This window comes from Bos mutus, chromosome 3 (assembly GCF_027580195.1).
Source record: "Bos mutus isolate GX-2022 chromosome 3, NWIPB_WYAK_1.1, whole genome shotgun sequence".
NCBI lineage: Eukaryota > Metazoa > Chordata > Mammalia > Artiodactyla > Bovidae > Bos > Bos mutus.
The window spans coordinates 81,096,103-81,112,489 of record NC_091619.1 but is presented as its reverse complement, the minus strand read 5'-3'; the positions used below and the strand labels follow the sequence as shown (position 1 = coordinate 81,112,489).

The following is a 16,387-nucleotide window of genomic DNA, read 5'->3' as shown; positions in this document are numbered from 1 at the left end:
ACCCGCAACTTCCTCCTTACAGGGCTGTACAGATGAATGGGGATGAAGTATAGCAAATGCTTGGGCTTCCCAGGTGGCATGAGTGGTAAAGAACGTACCTGTCAATGCAGAAGACGCTGGTCCAATCCCTGGGTCAGGAAGATCCCCTTGAGAAGGGAATGGCTACCCCACTCCACTATTCTTGCCTGAAGAATCCCATGGACAGAGGAGCCTGGCGGGCTACAGTCCATGGGGTTGCAAAGAGTCTACACGACTGAAGTGACTTAACCATTTGTTAATGGTCCATTTGGAGGCTGGACCATTTGTCCTCAGGAACGAATGTGTCTGCCTAGTGTGTTCACCCAAAGAGAAGGGTTTATCCTCCAAGGATGACCCAGCAGACAGTAGAAAAGGTGGGCCTGGAGCAGGGGAGAAGCTTGAAGACAAGAGTGTAGATTCTAGAGTCATCCATATTGGTATGATTGGTGTGATGGTTATAAAGGTGGTGGGAGTGAAGACCAAGAGCGAGCAGGAGAGGAATGTGGGAAAAGTTCAGTGAGGAGCAGGGGAGGAAGAAGAACATGTGCCTTGCATCCTAAAAACCCAAAGGTGTAAGTCTTGAGAAAACCCATGTCAGCAAAGCAGGGGGAAGATGCCTGGAGTTGACAAGTGGGTAGAAGCAGCAGGTGGGGCTACTCTTCACTACTTCAGTGGAATGCAGGAGAGACAGGGCAGTGCCCAGGAGCACCCCATTACCATCACAAAAAAGCCTTCTTGGTTTAATAGTGAATGAAGCCTCATAACTACTCTTGCCAAAACCATAGCCACGAACTACATGCGGCTACTGAGCATTAGAAATGTGGCTGGTTTGAATTAAAAACTTTCCTGTAGCTCAAACAGTAAAGAATCTGCCTGCAATGAAGGAGACCCGGGTTCAATCCCTGGGTCGGGAAGATCCTCTGGAGAAGGGAATGGCAATCCACTCCAGTATTCTTGCTTAGAAAATCCCATAGGCAGAGAAGCCTGGAGGGCTACAGTTTGTGGGGTCACAAAGAGTTGGACATGACTGAGCGACTAACACTTAACACTTAGTCTGAATTAAAATGTGATGTGAGTGTAAAATACACACTTAAGATGAGAAAACAAATGTAAATATCTCATTAATTTTTTGCTATTGATTTCATATTAAAGTGAGGGTAAAATGTGCACTTACGATGAGAAAACAAATGTAAAATATCTCATTTAATTTTTGCTATTGATTACATATTAAAATAATGATATTTTGTATGTACTAGGTTAAATAAAAATATATTATTAAAATTAATGTCACCTGTTTCCTTTTTATTTTACTTAATACACTACTAGCACATTTTAAATGTGACTTGCATTATATTTCTATTGGGAAGAGCTGGTCTATAAGGCTACTCTGATACTAAACACAGCTATATAAATGGAACCGGCCAGTACTCTAATAGAAGCAAATGAGGTTATCTGAAGATCTCTCTCCTCTATTCTCTGAGAGAATGGGAAACAGAACTGATTATTTTGATCTGTTGGATATGGGAATAGAGGGCCCGAGAGATGTGAGCTAAATTAGAAAAGGGATCCGCTGTGGGATGTGGAAGAGGATTTTTATGGTGCACTACTGACTGAGGCCAAAAAAAAGGGCTAAATACCCAAAATGAGACTGCATCATGTTGGAAAAGCCCATAAATCTGCAAGTGACCACAAAGGCCAGCCTCCCTTTTGGCATCCAGGCTCTGCACCAGGCTATTCTCAACCCGCCAGCTCCCAGCCTCCACTGACCTTGGGGTGACCTCCAAACATGTCCCCTTCGTCTGCTCTCACCAGTCCCTCCCAGTACACTAAGCCCCACGACTACATGCATTCCAAAGAGTCTTCCCCACTGGCCAGAATGAGAGCCCCTCCCGCAGCCCCCGCCTTTCAGGAGCTTCCTGCCAACAATTAGACAAACAGGCAACATGATACAGCACGACTAGCGTGGACTTCGAGCCAAGAAATCCCGATTTGTCCAATTTCTGCTGTGTGAGCTTGAGTCGTATCACAGCTCCTCTGGGCCTCCGCTGCTTCATTTGTTACATTATACGGACCTAAACTTAAAACAAGCGCTCGACTATCACATCCAGGGAGATCCAGACTGCCGTGCGCTTGCTGCTACCTGGAGCTGGCCAAACACGCCGTGTCCGAGGGCACTAAGGCTGTCACAAAGTATATCAGCTCCAAGTAAATATAATATGCCTAGCCGCTGTTAACGGAGAAGGCAATGGCACCCCACTCCAGTACTCTTGCCTGGAAAATCCCATGGACGGAGGGCCTGGTGGGCTGTAGTCCATGGGGTCGCTAATAGTCGGACACAACTGAGCGACTTCACTTCACTTAAACTTGCTAGAGGGTTCATGAGATATCAGAGTAAGAAGTCTTTGTTAATGATGTGTTACACAAAGGAAAGAGAATATGGTAATCTAATGGAAGGGGAAGGAGAGAAGTGGAGGAGAGAACTGCATAGCAGGAGGCTGTGCCATTTGCAAAGACAAGGTATGAATCCTCCTTGTACTAAGAGGGGCAGACTTTGCCCACTAGTAAGAGGACGCCCCCACGAAGCGCAGGCGCAGGTCACAGCCTTCCTATCAGACATACCCTCCTACCAACATACCTGGCTTCAGGAATTTTCCTGCAGCTGAATAAATAAACATGAGTCCAGAGAAAACTTCCTAAACAAAACTGGAATGTGTCTGCTAATGAACTGTTTGAGATTTTAATGTTACCCAGCACTGAAAAGAGGATTTTAAACTCCATTGAGAAAAGCTGTAATTCACCCCAGATTCACCTTCATCTCTCCCAACTCCCCACCACTTCTCTCCCAAGGGGGTGAAGGGTGGAGAATGAGGAATCCAAGGAATGAAAGACATTTTCTCGATGGTGTGATGGGCTCTGGTGACCCGATATCCAATAAACTGTGCTGAGTACATTAGCGTTCTATTTAACCCTCATCCGATTCTTGGAAGGAAGGAATGAGTATCCCCATTTTACAGAGGAGAGTAGTGAGGTTCAGGGGAACACAGCAGGGGACTCAAAGCTAGCACTTTCTATCCAGTGGTCTCTTCCATTGCAGCCTCTCCTTACATGGGCCTGGAGGGGATGTAATGACCTACAACATGCTCAAGATAGAGGTTTAAGAGAAACACATAGCAGGACAGTATGTAAAAACCTTTTTATTAAAAATTTCTATCCAAATAGCTATGTCAGCATTTACCTAGATATATACAAGGACATGGAAAAGGCAATGGCACCCCACTCCAGTACTCTTGCCTGGAAAATCCCACGGACGGAGGAGCCTGGTAGGCTACAGTCCATGGGGTCGCTAAGAGTCAGACATGACTGAGCGACTTCACTTTCACTTCTCACTTTCATGCATTGGAGAAGGAAATGGCAACCCACTCCAGTATTCTTGCCTGGAGAATCCCAGGGACAGGGGAGCCCGGTGGGTTGCGGTCCATGGGGTCACACAGAGTCAGACATGACTGAAGCGACTTAGCAGCAGCATACAAGGACATATCTATAGCTCATATATAACCACATCCAAATCTAGAACAATAGACCCCATAGACTGCAGCCCGCCAGACTTCCCTGTCCATGGAATTCTCCAGTCAAGAATACTGGAATGGATAGCCATTCCCTTCTCCAGGGGATCTTCCCAACACAGGGATTGAACCTGGGTCTCCTGAATTGAAGACAGATTCTTTCCCATCTAAGCCACCAGGAAAGCTTGTACCTCATATATAGCCATATCCAAGTCTAGAACAATACGCTCCAAATTCTCCCATATGCCATCACCACCATATTTTGACAGTTTATGGAGTGTTTTCCTTCATATAGTTTTACATTATTTTAAATGTTTACTACTAACTGGTATAATATTTTAAATAATTAATTAAAAAGTAAAGTCAGGTATGACTAAGTATAACAACAGTAACAGTAGAGTTTATTGAGCCTTTCAAATTATAAAGACCACCCACTCACATACACACACACACACACACACACACACACTCCAAAAATTATTCAAAAAATAGAAGGAATTTTTTCTTTTCCACTTTTTTTCTTTATCAATTTTAAAAACCACACAAATTTTACCTTGTCCTTCAAGAGTCTAATTTTTTTACGATTAAAAGTCAATAAAATAAGGTAGCAAATGTCTTAAAATGCAATAAATATTTGACAAGGACAGGTGTTTTGGTGTCCTTCCCCAGCAAAGACCAGAGAAGGCAATGGCACCCCATTCCAGTACTCTTGCCTGGAAAATCCCATGGACGGAGGAGCCTGGTGGGCTGCAGTCCAGGGGGTCGCTAAGAGTCGGACACGACTGAGCAACTTCACTTTCACTTTTCACTTTCATGCATTGGAGAAGGAAATGGCAACCCACTCCAGTGTTCTTGCCTGGAGAATCCCAGGGACGGGGGAGCCTGGTGGGCTGCCATCTATGGGGTGGCACAGAGTCGGACACGACTGAAGTGACTTAGCAGCCCAGCAAAGACAGAATTTGCCGTGACTGAGAGGACCGGGTATAATGACTCACACCAGGGCCCCACCATCTCCATCTTTCCAGGTGTCCACTTCCACCCTTCACTTCCTAGAGTTTCCTTCTCAGGCTATCATGCATCAAGCATTGCATTTTCCCCACCTAACTGCTACTCCTCAATTAAAATTTACCCAAGGAGTAGTAAAATTCATTCCCTAATCTAGTAAGGAACTACAATGGCTTAGTTTCTTTCTCTTTCCTTGTAATGCATTTTACTAGGAGCTTTCTGAACATACTGTTTGAAGATTGGATTGATGGAGTTTTCAAGCTAATTGGCCAGCAGGAGATGCAACCTGTGACTGAAGGCTGTCATCCTGAATGTCCACCACTCAGCCTCCAGCCAGGTGTTGTCACATGGGGCCAGTGTTGCCAGATCTGATTGTTTTTTCAAAAAACGTCAGGAATGTGGATTTATGTAAAATCTGATCTTTAAAAAAAAAAGAATAATATTGTGCAGATCCACAACAAAACTCATATGCAAACCAGATATCATCTATGTACTCACCAGTTAGAGATCAAAGTGGTCTCAGCCCACTTTTCCAGCCTCACCCTCAACTGCTCTGGCCCTGAAAAGTGCACCCACACCTCACCTTATGCCTGAACACCTCCATGTTTTGGCTCACCTTGTACCAACCCATTAACACGCCCTTCTCTAAGCCTTCTCTACCAGCATCCTTCCCATCCTTCAAGGATCTGCCTAGATTGTGCCAACTGTTCCCAATCTTAAATATCAATCTCAATTAATAATGCCCATCCTCCAAAATGCTACATCCTGCCATCGTATTTCCATTGACTCCAGCACTTAGTATGTTTTGCCTCTCATTGCCATTTTTCCTGCATGGCTAAATATTGCTGGTAAAAAAATAAAATAAACTGGAAGAAAGGAAGGACTTTTTTGGTGTGTGCCAGCTATGACTTTGGTATTATTCTCATTTTACAGGGGAGAGAACCAAAACTCAGTGAATCAGTGATTGTCTTGAGCTTTCTGTACATCCTCTAGCTGTGCGTCTTCTAGACTTCCTTCTGCTCCCTCCACACAAAATCTTACCCCTTCCTTCTCTATTTGGTGACTCCTACTCAGCCCTCAAGATGCTTTACCTACCAGCATCTTCCCTTCTCCACCCACCAGTCAGGAGGGGTTCCCCTCCCCCAAGTTCTATGTACCAAGAGCATCCTGTAAGAACATCCATCAGGGCACTCATCAAACTGTCTTGCCATTAGCTAACTAATTCTTTGTCTCTATTGAACTGGAAACTTCTTATCCAGCCCAGTACCTAGCCCAGGCACTTAGGGCTTCCCTGATAACTCAGTTGGTAAAGAATCCACTTGCAATGCAGAAGACCCTGGTTCAATTCCTGGGTTGGGAAGATCTGCTGGAGAAGGGATAGGCTACCCACTCCAGTATTCTTGGGCTTCCCTGGTGGCTCGACTGGTGATGAATCTGCCTGCAATGAGGGAGACCTGGGTTCGATCCCTGGGTTGGGAAGATTCCCCTGGAGAAGGGAAAGGCTATCCACTCCAGTATTCTGGCCTGGAGAATTGCATGGACTGTATAGCCCATGGGGTCGCAAAGAGTCAGACACGACTGAGCAACTTTCACTTCACATCACTTCACCTAGCCCAGAGCAAGTGATCAGTATTTATTGGATGGCTGGAAGGAAGGGAGGAAAGGAATGATGGAGGGAAGGAGGAAAAAGGGAAAGAGAATAAAAAGGATAGTAACAGCCCATAGACCACCAACACATGGGAGCTGTAATGGAACTTCACAACTGCAAGCCCCATTTCTGGGCTAGAATTGATGCTGGCTCTTTTGTGCTCTGCCTCAAAGTGGAAGACTCCCATTGCAGCCCCTTCTTTGCCACTCCCACAGTGGGGCAGGCAGGTGGCAAGGTGGCAGGTTGCTGCTTGGCTTCGGGGTCCCAAGAACCAGCATTCACCTCCACTTCTCAACCCTGGTCTCCAGCTCGAGGGAAAGCAATTTTGTGCATCAGCCAGGCTCTGCTTTAGAAGGATAACTCCGGTTTGATGGATTGAGAGTGGGGATAAGCCTTCCCCAGAAGCTGGCAGGAAAGCACACTGGAGAAGGCCAGGCCACGGGGAAGGGAGGACAATCCTCACTGCCCGAGGGGGAGAGGGCCATCTTTGTTCCCAGAACCCTGGAAGTGTGGCGCCCTGCTCTGGGAGTTGCTGGGAAACTCCTGTGCCCCCCACCCATTCACCCCTCCTATTCAAGGCCAGGAAGCTGGGCCAAAGCTGCTTCTGCTCCCGGATCCTCTCCCTGCCCCAGCCTGAAGAGAACTATCCTGCTCTCCAGAGACACTGCAGAGAATCTCCCCTGGCTTGATGTTCTCAGAAACCCAACTGCCTCTCAGAGGAGCAGTTTATACCACTCAGTGAGACCAGAGGGATAAGGAAAAACTCCTGTCTCCTTACCACCACTCCAGCAAAGTCAAGCTGGGGAGGGAGGCCAAGGATGCCGCTCCTCCTGGGAATGCATAACCTCAGAGAAATTGCCTAGAAGGCAAAGGATCCTCGATCCAGGGAGGGGAAAGTTCACAGGGTCCACCCTCTCCCAGGGCCCCTCCCACCCAGACTCCACATCCAGGCAGCTGGGGCAGAGGAAGCAGAGTGCCCCTCGTTTCCCCTTTCTCCTCCATCGCCTCCCTAGTGACCCACCCAGATGCTCCCCCAAGCCCTCAGGGGCTTTCAACCGCACCTCCAGTTTAAGTGAGAGCCTTGGGCAGGTCTGGCACCCAGAGTCAGCACTTTATCTCAGTAAATCCTCAATAAACCAATAAGGTAGGATCTTTCACCCTGTTTTAAAAGTAAAAAAATGAAGATCAAAACCATCTTATAATTAGAAAGGGGAAAAATATCTTAAAATGAAAGGAGACTACATTAAAACAAAATTCTTTAAAAACCAAACAAATAAGTGCCGAGACTTTAGCTAGAGAACCAGATAATCCTAACTGCTTAAAAAAAAAAAAAAAAAACCCCCCCCTAATTTTATTGACTGTATTATGTGTACACGCTTTACGTGTACTATCTCATTTCATTCTTGGGGTAACCCCATAAGCAGTCTCTTATTGTCTTCATTTTACAGATGAGAAACTGGAGGCCAAGGAGAGTGTGACTTAACCGAAGCCCTGGGACATTCTGCTCCTCCAAGGGGCCACAGTAGTTGGGTAACTGGTTACCCTTCAGGGTAACATATTTGCATTTTAACAATAGCTCTATGGAGAAGACTAAGTAATTTAAAGGAATGAAATGACTCTAATGCCAGGAATTTTGGGCCTCAGCTCTGCCAGTGGGCAGAGTTCTTAGATCAAGAGCCTTTTGGCACCACAAGGCATCACCCGAAGGCGGCCACCTACAGGCCTGGCTAACACGGGGCTCCATTCAGCAGCTGGCAAAGCCCAGGGCTGCTGCTGCTGCTAAGTCGCTTCAGTCTGTCCGACTCTGTGCGACCCCATAGACAGCAGCCTACCAGACTCCCCTGTCCCTGGGATTCTCCAGGCAAGAACACTGGAGTGGGTTGCCATTTCTTTCTCCAATGCATGAAAGTGAAAAGTGAAAGTGAAGTCGCTCAGTCGTGTCCGACTCTAGCAACCCCATGGACTGCAGCCCACCAGGCTCCTCCATCCATGGGATTTTCCAGTCAAAAGTACTGGAGTGGGGTGCCATTGCCTTCTCCGAGGGGGTAGAATGGGAGAGAAGATGAGGTCAGAAGGCCAGGCCTGAGGCAGGGACTCGTGTGGGGCAAGTAAGCAACTGCAGAAGCAAGTGATTCCAGGTGCTCCACAAATGTCCCCTCACCCCCAAAATATTAGCCTGCTTACCAGTGTGGAAGGGCTTCCCAGGTGGCAATAGTGGTAAAGAATCTGTCTGCCAATGCAGGAGACTTGAGATGTGGGTTCGATCCCTGGGTCGGGAAGATCCCCTGAAGAAGGGAATAGCAACCAACTCCAGTATTCTTGCCTGGAGAATCCCACAGACAGAGGAGCCTGGCAGGCTACAGTCCATAGGGTCACAAAGAGTCAGACACAACTGCAGCGACTTAGCACGCATGCCCGCACACCAGCGTGGAAGAGACACTTCCAGCATTAGTGTCAGGACCAGGCAGTGCGCTGGTGTTAAGAGGTCTGTGTTCTCATTCCAGCTCAGGTCTGCACTCCCAGACCTGCAGCCTACCCACACCAGTCCTCAGTATCCTCTCTGCAAGCAGAGGGGGGTGGTCCAGGTAACCACTGAGGTTTCCTAGAGACCAGCTCCAGGTGATGGGACCCAGAACAAGTGTTAAGGGTGGGAAATGGGATGCTGAAAAGGGGGCTGAAGGACACTGTTCACTAGCTTTCATCAAGCCTCTACTGGAAAGGACTCTGCACAAGATGCTGCACCAAGCACGGGGATGAGGAAGGGAGCGTCTACCCAAGCAACACTCAAGTGTCTCACAAGTAACACTCAAGAATTCTCCAGTAAGAGAAGCGATGACTGCTGCCCACAGGCCAGGTTTGGGGGTTTCAAGGAAGCCCTTCTAGAACAGCCCGTGTGTGAAGAAGATGGGGACAATGTCCCGCTGTAAGCAGAGAGAGGAGGCACTTAGCCAAAAAGAAGCACCAGAGAGAAGACATGCAAATTTAGGAAGGGTGCACTATTACGCCCCATTTCACAGACAGGAAAACCAAGGGTCAGCACAGTCAGAGCCAGGTGACAGAGCCGGAGTTAGGACACAGTTCTGCCTGACCACAGCTTTCCTCTTAACGTTTATTCTGTCCTCACTCCTGGAGCATGTGTGCATGTGAGTGGATTCAGGGTGGAAAGTGGAAGCAAGGAGGTGTGAGAACAGGCAAGAGGCCAGAGGGAAGGGTGGGGAAGACAGGAATGGATAGTAAGCACTTTCTTACCAAAACAAATTGGCAGCCATAGTTTTCCCAAACAGACTCTCCTGTGGTTGCCTAGAGCCGTTTTTAAGGGCACAGGATTCTGGAATCAGGCAGATAAGTGCTAAGCTCCAGGCTCCACCAGTTAATACCCTTGTGACCTAGAGCAAGTAATCAACTTCTTGGAGCCTCACTTTACTCATCAATACAATGGGAATGACAACAATTATCCCTTACTGAGTAGTTGGTAAAGATTAAATCACTGCTCTGTTTAAAAGGCTTGGCATCGTGTCTGGCACATGGTAAGCAATCAATAAAAGATAGCAAAAAAAACAACCACTAGTCTAATATTGCTCCTGGTGACCCTCTTCCCTCCAGGCTTCCTCCTCAAAATCAACATCTGGTGAGTCCTCCCACATTCTCACGGACTCCCTCCCTCCTCCATTCAGCCTTCTTCTATTCCCGCCATTTCAGAACCCACTTCAAAGCTATCTTTCCCACTGCTTCTCTTTCTTCCTAGGATCCTAGCTTGCATTTGGTTGAGTGATGATTCATCACTTAATCTACACAAGCTCCTTAACTTCTCAAGAACATAACTGTCCATTCTGTGACTGCTTCAATGGACAGGTTTGCATGGGATTGGTGATCAAAGCTCAAGTTGGTGGGTCTGCTAATAAGAATTACTGAACTACTTGCCCATGTGTGCCTGCAATTTGTAAACTTATCTTTGGATATATATTAAAACCTTCTACCCAAACCACAAATTATGTGCTTTTGCAAATTTGCCAAACTATTAAATGAAATTTACTGCTGCTCAAGAATGTCTTGTACTAATTAGACAGAGATAGATGAGTATATGAAAGATTAAGGCAAGGGAGGGTGGGAAATTGGGAACTAAAGCTTACTGATTTTCCATGACGGGGTGGTCTTAACCCTTTTTTGTGCCACGGAATTCATTAGCATACTGAGTAAGCCTACTGGACCCTTTCTCAGAACGTTCTAAAATATATAAAATAAAATACATAGCTTGACCACAAAGAAACCAATTACAATGAAACATAACTATTAATTTTTACAAAATGAGTGTGCAATACAGTAGTATATGTTCTTTATTAATGCATTAAATAACAAGCTCTAGCGGCAGGTGTAATAACTGCTCTAATTTCAAAGCTGCGATGAGCATAAATCATAGTTCTAGATATCTGCAGCAGCTGAAATGTGATATGAAAATATCTGTGATTTCTCCTGGTGACAATGTCACAGGTACTGTAAATACTCTGCTCTGTTGCCCACATTCATCATTGAAGAAAATGCTAAATAAAGATGCTATATTTTTTCCCCATCCGAGTTCACAGACTCCTTTGAATTCCGCAGATGGGCCCCTTGAGGCTGTTAACCCCAAGTAAGAATCTCTATTAGAGCCTTCATAACTCAATAGGTATCTGTACTAGGTATATCCCTGAGTTCCTGCTTGCTTTCATCTCCTTCTCAAGGGATCTTTACCCACACAGCCCTTCCTGCCTCAGAAGGTCAAGTTATGCACATACGACCCTCCTCTGGCCTCCCCTCCCAGCTGATTGGCCAAAGCTGACCAGAGACTTGCCTGGAGAGAAAGCCCCAGCTTCCAGAGAATCAAGCTCAGACAATAGGATTCTCCCTGAAACTTGACAAAGGAGAGGACCCTGTGACAGTACAGAGAGGTGAGGGTGGGGGAGACGGATGCAGTGCAGGTGCTGAGTTGAGCCAATGGCACTCAGAGTGAAGACCAGTGACCAACAGCACCGGGGGAATAACCTCAAACTCAGAACCTTGCCCCCCGCCCCCCACCCCTACCCCCCCCCCACCCCGGCAACATCTTGAGGATGCCTGGCCTCCTTCCAGGCCTCTGCTTAGATATCATACTGCATTCATGGTTCCTCACTCTTTTCATTAGAACCAGCTTAAGGGAGTCTCTTTTCTGTATCAGAATAGCCCTGAGTCAGTATCATCAACAGCAAATACAGATGAGGAAGCTGAAGGAGTCACTTGCTTGGGCCCACAGGGCTAGTAATCCTTTTCTGAGGAAGAGAGAGGTGATGGCCTTTATTATTTATCTAGTTAAAATTTCACAAATGATAAATGAAAACAATCTCTTAAAAAGTCAGCCATTACTGCTAAAATGTCCTTCTACTACACATCTGTACTGCCCTAAGAAGTACGGCCCTGATCGCAGTAGGCTCTACTCAGCCACCACCCAGCGTGAAGTGCCTTGTCTTTTAAACCTTTCCCCAGTTGTAGGATGGCTATATTTTCCAAGGCGGATGACAGTGGGGTGTTAAGGACCAACCAATGAACATAGCACCTGGAAACACTCAACCCAGCTGTCCGGTCCCCTGCTATGAAAATCCAAATCGATTTCACTGAGAGTCGGCATCTCTGGCTTCTGGGCAGAAACCAAGCTGTGAAGGAGAACCGGCACCAAAGGCTGCTCTTTTATCTTTGCATGGAGCAAATTCTCCCCAATGTCATAATTCTCTCCCCCTTGTCACTTGACGTCAAAGCAACAAGCTAGAAATACAAAAACATACCAAAAGAGACACCAGAGATCCTTCCACACAATGGAGGGAAAGCCACAGTCACATAAAAGAAGACAGATACATATATATACATCCATATATATATGTATATATACACATAATCCCCAGAAAGAGAATCAGGATTTGTGTCTTTTCCCACAGTGCTTGTGTCCCCAGAAAGCTAAGTGAGGGGCAAGCCCCAGGCCCCAGAGGCCCAGCAAGGTAGTGAGGCATTCCTTTTGAAAACAGACTTCTTTCCCTTGGAGAAGGAACCTTCAGCCAGCCTCTTCAGACACCACCAATCTATAACCGCGTGTATATCACATTAAGCATCTACTTGAAATCTTAGGAAACTGTGACAATCTTATTTTCATTGGGAAGGTACTTCTTTCCTTTAATTGTACTTTGAAATATTATCCATGTAGACTGGAAACTTCACAGAAAGACTTATTATTAGTTATCTAAATCTAGTCTAAACAGTCTAAACTCTGGGTCTGGATGATTAGCATTCTGAAGCACAGAAAGGTTATCGGTCCAGTTGAAAATCACACAGCTGCTGAGCAGTAGATCGAGGCTCCAATCCTGGAGCTTCCCACATACTCTACCACAGAATAGCACCAAGTGACCTCCGGAGACAGAGAACTCTGTCAGTCTCAATTTTATCATTTATTAGTTCCGTACACCTGGGCAAGTCATTTACCATCTCTCATTTTCATCATTTATACATCTGAGATTATGACTGCAACTGTCTCTAGGATCACTGCATGCATGAAATGTGCCATGGCTTGACACACCTGGACCCATTATTAGATTGTACTGCTCCTGTCTCACATACAGAAGTGAGTGTATCTGCCATTCGAAATGTGATAACTGTATCCACACAGCTGCCCAGAGATTAGCAAGAAAAGATTGTTATCAAACCCATCTTACAGTTAAGAAAACTTAGTATCCCCAGAGATGACCTAACTTGCGTGAGACCAGAGTTTTAAAAGTGAACACATTCTTAACTATCCTTACTGTCCTCCTTACCACATTCCCTGAGGAAGGGTTACCTCTTTCCCCTTCCCCTACAGAGCAGCACCATCTATCACTGGCTCACCCTCCACAACCACTCCTTATAAACTGCAGTCAACACAGTGTCTGGCACAACACAGAGACTCGATGCAGTTTTGAAGAATGCACGAAGTGGTGAATCATTGAAGATCCTGATCTGCAGTTAAGAAGGCATTGCATGGGCGCAGCTGCCTGAAGCACGTGTCTTGCTGCAGAAAGCAGGAGGCAGGCAGGCAGAAGGCAGGAGGCAGGCAGGCCAGAGCTCCAGTTGCAGTGAGAGAGAACCCCACTCCCTCCATGCCTTCTCCCAGCCAGCTCTACGGGGAAGAAGCCTTCGAAAAGATGGAAAGCTGGGCCCCTGATCTCAAGAGTCCTGTCCATAGTGTTTCCAAACCTGGCTTACATGGCTCAATCCAGAGCCCAGAAGACAACTGTGGTGCACACGTGACCCTCCTCCAGCTAAAATAGATGTAATAACATTGTAGGCAAAGGGCAGTAAACAGGCCGGGGAGATGGCCCATCTGTCTTCCTAATTGTCAACTCTGCCCATAACAAGATTTGTCTCCCTGTCACACCTTAGGCTGCCACTGAACTGAAGCAAAACCAAGATATCCATCTTCCAGCAGCGGCCTTCACAAGGGGCCAGGGACAAAAAGAGGCTACTTGACTACAAGAAGCAGAGACAGCTGGAAGGGGCACTGGCCTGAGAGTCAGGAGGTGGAGGGATGGGGGGATGACGGGGTGTGTGTGGAGACTGGGATGGGGGTGTGTATCCATACTTCTGACCAGCTGTAGGTACTCAGGCAGTTACTGGCCCTCATTGGACCTCCATTTCCTATAAAATCGAAGTTCAAAGTTCTAGAAAGTGGGGTCAATGAGGGGGGAGGAGGGCTGTGAATCACATGATATTGTATGCAAGGCATTTTAGGTTATATGCAAGACATTTGGAAGAGCAGATCCATAATTTGCATCAGAATCTCAAAGATATATGTAATACTCAACACCCACCTTCCATAAAAAAGTTAAGAAATACTAGGCTAGATGGTTTTCATCCAATAAGCAGTTACTTGGCACTTCTATGTGCCCTTCTCTGTGCTCAGCACTTGAAACACAAATATGACAGGAAAGCCCTGTCTTTAAGAAGTTCAGAGCATTTTACTGCTCGATGTGACAGAAGCTTAAGAAACAAAGAAGAGGGAGCATTTGACTCTGATCCAGAAAAGGCCTTCAGGGTCCTGGGGGAATCCTAGGTTAAATGTTGATATTGAAAGTTGAGTGTGCGTTCACTGGGTGAATAAGTAGGAAGAGTATTTTAGCAAAAGGGCAGCAACTGTTTCAGAAACTGAAGTATAATTGTGAGTAGGACAAAGAAGATGCTCACTGAGGGAAGGGGTGGGTGGAAGGAGAGATAGAAGCCAGAAATGAGGCTGGAAAAGCAAGGAGGGTCCAGATTAGGAAATGCCATATAAACCAACCTAAAGAACTTTACATTGTAGCCAATGAGTTCATTCAAGTTTTAAAAGTCTAGGATGAACTACCATGATCAGAATGAATCTTCATGAATTTTGGCAGAAGCCTTAGTCCTTTGTGAGCACAGTGGGTAACAGGGAGCAAGTAGAGGAAAGAACTGCTGCCTCTTGGCAATCTGAGGGGGCATGGGCTGTCTGCAAAGGTGCTGGTTGTCAGTGCATGCATGACTCACCCTCCATGACCCTTCCTTATAAATGTCAATCAGCACAGTGCCTGGCACAACACAGAGACTCAATGCAGTTTTGATGAATGCATGAGTTAGTGAATCATTGAAGATCCTGATCAGATAAGAAGGCATTGCATGGGCGCAGCTGCCTGAAGCACGTGTCTTGCTGCAGAAAGCAGGAGGCAGCCAGGCCAGAGCTCCAGTGGCAGCAAGAGAGAACCCCACTCCCTCTATGCCTTTTCTGCACTGGCATGTCAGTCTCTTCTTCTCTCCCAAACTGGGTGACTCCAACTGCTGGTGATTATAGCTGAGAAAGGAAGGTAGTGACTGGCCCAGGTGATGGGGTTCAGAAGTAAAGCACATGCCCATTTGGGCCCCAGGTCATCACTTGGTAAACAGTCTTTCAACCCACCTAAAGGACTCTGCCACTTGCCTCAGGGCTCTCTCATATGCTGCTCCTTCTGCCAAGAAGACTCCTTCCATCGTCTTCAAGTAGTTACTTCTTCTTTTTCATGGGAATATAGTTGCTTTACAGTGTTATGTTACTTTCTGGACTACAACCAAGTGAATCAGCTACATGTATAACATACTTTGTATCAGCCTTCCGAGTGAGTGACTACAGTATGTATCACAGATTCTTATAGCACCTTATCCTTTCCTTTCAACCAATTCAGCAATTTGTAATCCTATATTTATTTGAGTGATTTTATTCTTGGCTCTGGACTGCAAGCTCCATGAGACCAGACATTTCTGTATCTTACTCCCTTGCTGGTGCCTGGCACAGAGCAAGTATATGTTGACGAATTATAGACTGGTGTGGACCATGAGCCATTCCCCATTCTCACTGCCTTTAACATATCCCATAACTCACATTTTGGTCCAGTGAAGACGAGGTTTGGAGAGGGGCAGGAAGGTTGGACCTGAAAAGGCAATATCAGAATGAACTTTGCCTCTGTTGCAAATGTAGCTCTGTGTTCTCCTGTGTCCTGTCTTGAAAGACTCTAAAAGAACCCACATTTGGTTTACCAAGGAGGATCCCTGGGAACCCTTTTTAAGATGCTGTCTCTCCAAGCCTCAATCGGTCACTGGCTGCATCCGATCCTCTCCGAACCTACTTGGTCAACAGGACCTTGTCCTGCTTCAACCGGTCATCCTCCAAAAGGAGAACGGGTCTCCTCCTCCCTCTGCCTCTCCTCCTCCTGACCCTCCAAGCCTAGGGCGTCTGACAACCAAAATCTCTGGTTCCCTGGATCTGCAGCCCTGGTAGATGCTCAGGGCAAATGCAAATTCAGACCTGGTGTAGGGGCTATGGGGATTGACTTTCCAAGTCCCAAGCTAAGCAACTGGCCACTCGGCAGGTTCAAAGTACTTGGGGTCAAAAGTTTGACCTTAAGGGAGAGGTGAGAGGGAAGGAATCTCACCAAGCCGCGTGCAGGCTCGGTTAAAGCGACCTCAGCGGGGCGGCGGCCAGCACATCCGGCCCCCCAAGAGGCCCCTTTGCCTCCACCCAAGGTCGTGGTCCTACAGGAGCGCTGGAAAGTTCAGCCAGGGGCCGAGGGGTACCAGGGCAGGAGCCAGCCGGGGGCCAGCTTTTGCGGAAGAAGGGAGGCTAAGAGCTCGATTC

At 46.7% G+C, this 16,387-nt stretch overlaps 1 protein-coding gene across 2 annotated transcripts in view; it reads right to left on the bottom strand.

Annotated features, from left to right (window-relative positions):
• Positions 1–16,387, bottom strand: part of KANK4 (KN motif and ankyrin repeat domains 4) — a 75,438-nt gene that overhangs the window by 58,364 nt on the left and 687 nt on the right. The gene's annotated exons all lie outside the window — the stretch shown is intronic.